General features: G+C 45.3%; 1 protein-coding gene across 3 annotated transcripts in view; it reads right to left on the reverse strand.

The window, feature by feature from the left end:
* THSD4 (thrombospondin type 1 domain containing 4) overlaps positions 1-6,132 on the reverse strand; it is a 606,703-nt gene extending 600,571 nt beyond the window's left edge. For 2 of the 3 annotated variants that reach the window (XM_039492160.1, XM_039492156.1), the window contains exon 1: positions 5,997-6,132. The gene's annotated coding sequence lies outside the window, so the exon portion shown is untranslated. Of the gene's footprint in view, positions 1-2,534; positions 2,769-5,996 lie in introns of those variants that run through there. The other variant, XM_039492157.1, reaches the window with a different exon arrangement.
* Positions 6,133-7,257: the final 1,125 nt, after the last annotated feature.

The raw sequence follows: 7,257 nt of genomic DNA on the forward strand, positions 1-7,257 counted from the left end.
AGTTAGTGCAAACACTATTCAGCATTTTGATTCCAATGGAACTACTCCAGATTTAAGTCAGTGTAAATAAGAGCAGGATTTGATCTGTTCCTAAAACCTAACTAGCAAGAATCAGGGGCCAGATTAAGGCATTAGGTTCTCAGGTAAATGTGCTGGGTATTCTGACCATACTTAGGTTTAAGGCACCTATAAGATACCTCAAGTCAGAGCAGCTTGTCTGGTCTTTCTAGCCCCCTCATACTTGTTATTTTATGGCATTTTTTCCTTGAAGGATATCTGGTTTTTCACTGAAGACACTCACTCTCAGAGCATAGTTTAGAGAATCAGGATTTCAACTTTATTGTTACAACAGAATATTTGAAATTTTCACAAGCCTGCCCCCATCCCCCTGCCCCCCAAAAAAAGAAAGAAAGAAAAGAGTTGAGCATTACAAAAGTCTGGATAATGTCACCATTTTTAGCTTTCATTTTGAATCCTTGATGATATCTAAATGACCTGCAATCATATCCATCACCAGACCTTGTGCCAGGGAGAACTCCAGGTTGGCAGAAACATGTACCATAGGACTGATGGACCAGTTAGGTGAGTAAGAATGCACTGATGGTACCATGGTCAGCAATAAACTCAGCTAAGCACTGGTCTCTTTCAATGCATTCTCTTGTCACTGAACACAAGACAGGGACAAGAGCACTGTGCATACAAGACTGGTGGGATGTTGGAAGATAATAAGCACTGGCTTCTCTCATCCACAGAATTGTGTAACTGTGCTATCATGGAATCACAGAATATCAGGGTTGGAAGGGACCTTGGGAGGTCATCTAGTCCAACCCCCTGCTCAAAGCAGGACTAATCCCCAGACAGATTTTTTGCCCCAAATTCCTAAGTGGCCCCTTCAAGGATTGAACTCACAACCTGTGGTTTAGCAGGCCAATGCTCAAACCACTGAGCTAATTCCTCCCCCCACTTAAGACACTAGCAAAATTAAGTGATACTATTCTTCAATCCAAAGAACAAAATCTTATCAATAGAGGGATACATAGAAAACAATGATGATTTCTACTATTTCTGTTGAGAGTTCTTATCACCACAGTGACTATTTAATTCTGCCATGTCAGACCTGAAACTTCTTTAGACTAAAGGAAAAACTTATATTTTTAGCAAAGGACATGTTCATTTAAGGGCTTTTTATTTAAAAAAAAAAGTGGCCTGGAGAAAAGGACTATGGCAATGTCATTTGTGAAATACTAATCCCAATGGTAACAGTGAGCCAGATTCTACAGTTCAGTGTAGCCAGTTTGCTCCATGCTGCTGGTATAATCTGGCTCTAAGGGGAGTTTACTAGCCCAGGGGAGATCACCCAGGGAGTGTAAAGGGGTTCCTCTGGTGATGTAGAGCTGGAGTAGTGACTTACACCACTCGTCCTTGCTGCTAAATACTTGTCTCCCAGCAGTATAGTCATTATTTAAGTTTATACGTGTCAATTATAGTGCGGCCAGAGGAAAAGTGGCATTTTGAGATGTTTCTATACTACCCCAATCCTGCACTGAATTTTCAGCCCCCTGGAGCCACTACAGCTCCATGTAAATTGGAGCAACTCATAGGCTGTTCTAGCACAGTTTCCAGGGATCAGCCTGGCACAGCACAGCACAGCATCAGGGGAGTACAATAGGGGGCTGCAAGACACCCACCCACCCACCCCAATTTGCACACTGCATCAAGCTGGACCCCTGGATATGGCCCAACTGTCTATTACCAAACTGAAGAGATTATGGTCACTGGCTCTTCATCCTCCATAAAAATAACTAACTTTTCCCCCTTAACCTCTTGTACAAAACCCTCTGGAATGAGCTCTTGGGTTATCTAGATGGGACCAATTCCAAAACAAGAAGAGGCTCCCTCTTCCTTACATGCACTATGATTACAACCACCCGGGGTTAGTCAGTGTGAAGGGGAAAGCAGCTCTGAAATGGTTCCTTATGGGAAAAGAAACAAGTAACAATAAAAGAAGGGCCAGGAATCCCCCTAGATGAGATCAGAAATGTGTCAAGACAGAACACGCCTTCAAAGCTACAAACCACATGATCTGAGATTAACTAACCTACAGGGCAGGAGCACATTAGCCTGGTGGCAGACCAGGACTCTGTGCCATCCCTTGGGGGACATCAAGGGGGCCTGAAGAGCGGATGCAGATTGGGAGACAGGGGTGCTGAATAGTCACTTACGCCCTGTGGGGCCCAATAACTGGTCAATTTCCCCTCGGAACTGTGAATATACAACGTGTCCCCCCCAGAGGCAAACTCCAGCCTCAGCACGTGGGGCTCTCAGCAGCCCTTCAAACCACCACCAGAGAGACACGTTCAGCGTGTTACCAAGAGGGAAACGACACCCCGTACGCACCGGCTAAAGCCTCTCGGATCAAAAGCACCAGGTCACCCTCCGATCCAAGTGACCTGCCTCTCTCCTCTCCCATTCCCGCGGCTGGAGTGGGGAGCGGGGCAGGGCTGGAGACCTGCTGGAGCAAGCAGAGCGGTTACCTTGCCAGTGTCCCTGGGAGCTCACGTCCAGTCCCCCCACGGTGAGGACCCCTCTGTGCTGCTGATGCAAAGCCTGGTACCCAAGCAGCCTCAGTCCATGGAGAGCAGCGGGGAGCCCAGTGCACAGCCAGGCAGCGGCTGCTGGAAACCCCTGCGGGAGCCGAGGCAGGTTCCCTGGCTGCGGGGAAAGCGCCTCTCTCGCGGGCGCCCTTCCTCGCTCCCTTTTCCCTGCTGCCTGAATGGGCAGAGAAACACACAGGCAGCAGCGGACGAGCTGCTGCCCCTGCTGCCACCCGGCGGCTCTTCTGGAGAACAGCAGCTGCCGCTCAACTCACAGCGGTTCCCTCCGCACCTCGGCACAGGCTGAAACTACTTAGCTACCACCAACCTTGGGCATTTAACAAACTGCAAGTCAGAGCCAGGCAGCGCCTCGTCATCTCCCTCTCCCCCCTCCTCCGCCTTCATCCAGTGGACCTGACCCTCACCTAGCAGGGCTAGTGCTGTCCTCCTGGGCGCGGGTGATTTTAAAACACCGCTAGATTTCTAGCTCTGCTAGGCAGGTGCCCTGGAAGGGTGAATCCCAGGCTCCTAGTAGCTTTGCTTTGCTATGTGCAGAAGTGGGAGCAAAGAGGGAAAACGACAATAATCTGAGTAGTAAGGGGCTTGCTGAGAATCCTGAGAACCACATGCTTGTGGCAGCCCTTCACAGGGGAAATACTGTGTTAGATGGACGAGAGGTCTGACCCTGTATGGCAATTCCTCTGTTCCCTCCTGGCTCAGCCTCTGGTTTAAGGCGAATGCTCAGCCAGGATTACAATAAGAGATTCCATTCACGCACACAGGCTTAGTTAGAAATTCTTTACTTCACCCCCCTGAGCAGTGCAAGTTTCAGTGCTGTAAAGTGGCAGTGTAGACAGTGCTATGGCACTGGTAGCTGGGCTCCCAGTGCTTTAATGTCAGCTGTGTAGACATACCCTTAGTAACTAGCACCAACCCTACTTTTAAAGTGAAAAGGGTTGGTAACACCACACCCAACACCTGCCAACCAACCCTGAGAGATTACAGAAAAGAGTAATCAGGTTAGAGTCCTCTGGCACTTCAAAAGGCTAGAGCAGGCAGAGTAACTCACATGTATGCTCTTACACAATTAATGTATTGCAAGGAGTATATTTGCTGTGTGCCAAGTCAGTAATGCCCTCAGCAGCTCTCTTTCATGGGATGGAGTGCTGGAATACTTGTCTCCCAGCAATATAGTCATCATTTAAGTTTATACATGGCAATTATGTTAGCTGCTATAGTCTTACAAAGTGCCAAAGTGTTTTGTGTGTGTGGCTGTGATCTCATTTACAGACCATTCTCTTCCTGGGAGACTTCAACAGAAAAAAGTCCCTGTTAGAACTGAGTGAATGATTTCCAACAAATAATGTATTCAACTATTTTAGCTCCTTTTTCTGATCATGGGATAGCCATAGATTTCTTTGATTTATTCATTACAAGAACCTTTTAATTTTTTCTTATTTATAGATTGGTCATTAAAGATCACTGCAAGTTTGCACTAATGAATATTTGTAATAAGAGTTGTGTTACCTGGTTTTAGAATTGAGCTGGTAAACCACAGCCTATGGTTTGTTTCCTGGACGGATGAGTGGGGAAGTACTTCTAACGTGAATACTCACTAAGGAAAAGTTAACTTTTTATTTCTGCCAATATTTACACAGGGGACTCTGAAATTTGATGCTGTCAACATTCATGCTCTGATGTCTGTGGAAAGTGGAACACAAAATGAGGACAAACAGAGGGAAGAGTTCTGTTTGAACTTCAAGTCCATGTACAATGGATTTTAAGTATTTGCCTGCCTCTCCACACCATATTAAATATATTGGAACCTAAATTATAACCTAGCTACAGTCCAGTACTACTACTAACAATCTTTCCTTATGATGAAGTGTCCTATAATGAGATCTCACTATCATAACAAGATATCCACAGGGAAAGACTCGTTGCAATGTAGGAAGTTAGTCACTATTATTCTGGTGCTGGGTGGAGCCATTTTGTTACTTGCACTTAGACCAAAGTAAAACAGGTTACTTTTCTTTACAAAAAATTTGGGGTGGAGGATGTAGCATTTGTGTTTTAGTAGCACTGTCCCAGCAGGGCCAATAAGTTGCCCACTGTGCTGTGTATTGTGTACACACACCACACCAAGAAAGGACTGTCCCAGCCCCAAAAGCAGTGCAAAAATTACATAAGCAGATACAAACAGAAAAGGAGCACAAAGTAACAAGAGAGATTTATAATAGGGATAATAAGCAGCTATCACAGCACAGTCCAGGCTACCTAAGCACTCTTGAGTGTTTTGTTGGCACCATAGTGCGAGAGGTGAGTTTTAAGGAGAAATTTGAAGAACAATGCAGAAACTTTAAAGATTTTTTTTGACTCCCTGTTGCATTGCTTCCTACTTCCCATACGCAACTTTAGGGGGACTATGATGACTGTTTAGTGCTCAGAAGCACAGAGCTAGGCTGTACAGTCAGGGGATTCATACAGCTTTCTTTCCCTCCTGGAGACCTTTGAATCTTCATAGGTGACATGTAAAGCATGGTTGGTGGTATCTAGAGTGGACACTTTCAGTATGCACCTTACTAAGCCAGCCCACAGTTCGAGCTGATTAGAAGTTTGAGCTCAGGGAAAGGTGGGACAGAAAGGAAGATTGAGGCCAGCCCAACAGTAGATTGGTAAAGCTGTACCAGACAGCTAGCAAAATGCTTGCTTGCTTAGCTCTCGACCCTGCCCAAAGCAGTATCTTTAGCCAGGTATAGTGTGAGCAAACATTCTAAAAGCTTCCCCACATAGGCAGGCCCGTGTACAGAGCCTCTTTGCTGATCTGCATTACCCCTAGTTTATCCACTCTGGCTCTGTCCTGGGTAAAGAATGCCAATTACCTCATTTTATGCCATTCAAAGGGCTTCAGTGAACTCTATTCTCTACTCAGCACCCTGGTTCTGCTCTTTGTCAAGAACCATGCTTGTTTCCTGGGTCCTTGCACAGTCAGAATGGATTGTTAGTCTTTTCCTAAAGAGCAGAGTACTTCACTGCAGAGCATTTGCCATCCTGGCACACACTGAGTGCAGCACTCTCACACCTGAGGTTGAAAACAAATGATTTAGTCTATAATTCAATGCTGATGTGAAGCTGGGCCACCTAATCTTGTCAAAACTCATGCTGAAGGACAATATTGTTTGAGTGGCCCAGGACAAAGAAGTCCAACCAACAAAAGTTTATATGCTGAGAGGTATGTGGGATGAACAAAATGCCAATTGAAACAGATGTTAATAGCATTCAGAAGAAGGCTCAGTGTTTTGAAGTTCACCATTCACAATTAGTCACAAATAACAGACTCACAACATTGGTTATCTGAATATCAGGAAAAGCAGAGGACAGAGCATATACCCAATCACTCACCCATCTCACTTTTCTTCTTGTCTCTTTTCCTCCCCTCCCTTCTTCTGCAGTCATTTCTGACCACAACTCATCTTTCCCTCTGCACTATTCATCTCCCTTTCCTCTTTGGGAGAGAGTTCTTCCCCCAGTGCTAAAGCAGAAGCCTGGAGGTGAACAGAACCCCTAGTTTGCCTGATTAAGTACTGGCAGGTACAGCTGCCATCACTTTTTCCATCGGCCAAAAAGGAAATTTGTTGCTGAGCTGGTGAATGGAAGAGGAACAATGTTTCCATAGCTATGTATCTGTTCTTCAGATTAGCTGACATGCAGAATTTATTTTCAACAAGTATATTACTATGAATGTCCCTTTGTCATCATGCTCCAATAAAATCCTAAAGCTTTCATCAGAGATTTCATAATCTCATACAGTGAGTTTAGAAAAAGGCAAAAGTCCATTCCGATTGTGGTTTTGTGTTTCTAAAATATAGACAACACTAAGGACCCTGCGAAACAGATGCCATTCTTTCCAAAAGCAGAGCATGGGTGCTAGGAGGAAAACAGGATTAACTGAAGCACTCCAGGGCCAGAACTGATGGTGAGTTTAGAAGTATTTCTCCTGCAGTAATCCCTAAAGAAAATATTTGACACTTCAGCTTGTGACTGTGAAAGTTTGAACCAGTATGCCTTTGGGGAAGGCCTGAGTGAAACCAATGCCACTAGGCACACAAAGAACGTGATCATTCACTCGGCACATCATGACCAAGCCAGATTCTGTCTATCAGGTCATAGGCAGGAGTATCCACCAGCTTAATTTAAAGGGCACATTGCAATCCATTTGAAATTCACAGGATAACCCAGGGTCCTTCTGTCTCCACAGCTGGAAGATACTCCTGCCCATGAAGACATGGCAGCTCTTAGGCCAGCTGCTGCAGTGAGAGAATAGTTTCCTGTATCTGTAGGGTTTCATTGAAATGCTTTGGTCACAGCAGCCTGGAAAGTGGACTTCAGGGCTCCTTTGAAAATCACACACTAGGTTCCTGCCCAAGGTAAAAGTACTGGGGGAAGTGACAAGAAATGTTATGGTACAACATCAGGGGATTTTCCAGGAAAGCCAAAGATTTTGTACCCATTACTATTCACCAGGAAGCGTCTTGCCCTGCCAGGGACCCCACTCCCTGTCCTTTCCCTCTAGTAGTAGGGAAGGAGAAAAAAACACCACACGGAGATGAGATTGTGAGAATAAGAAACTCTTGTACTGAAGTTTTCCCTCTTTTAAAATTGT

The sequence above is a fragment of the Mauremys reevesii genome, linkage group 10 (assembly GCF_016161935.1).
Source record: "Mauremys reevesii isolate NIE-2019 linkage group 10, ASM1616193v1, whole genome shotgun sequence".
NCBI classification, from domain to species: Eukaryota; Metazoa; Chordata; order Testudines; family Geoemydidae; genus Mauremys; species Mauremys reevesii.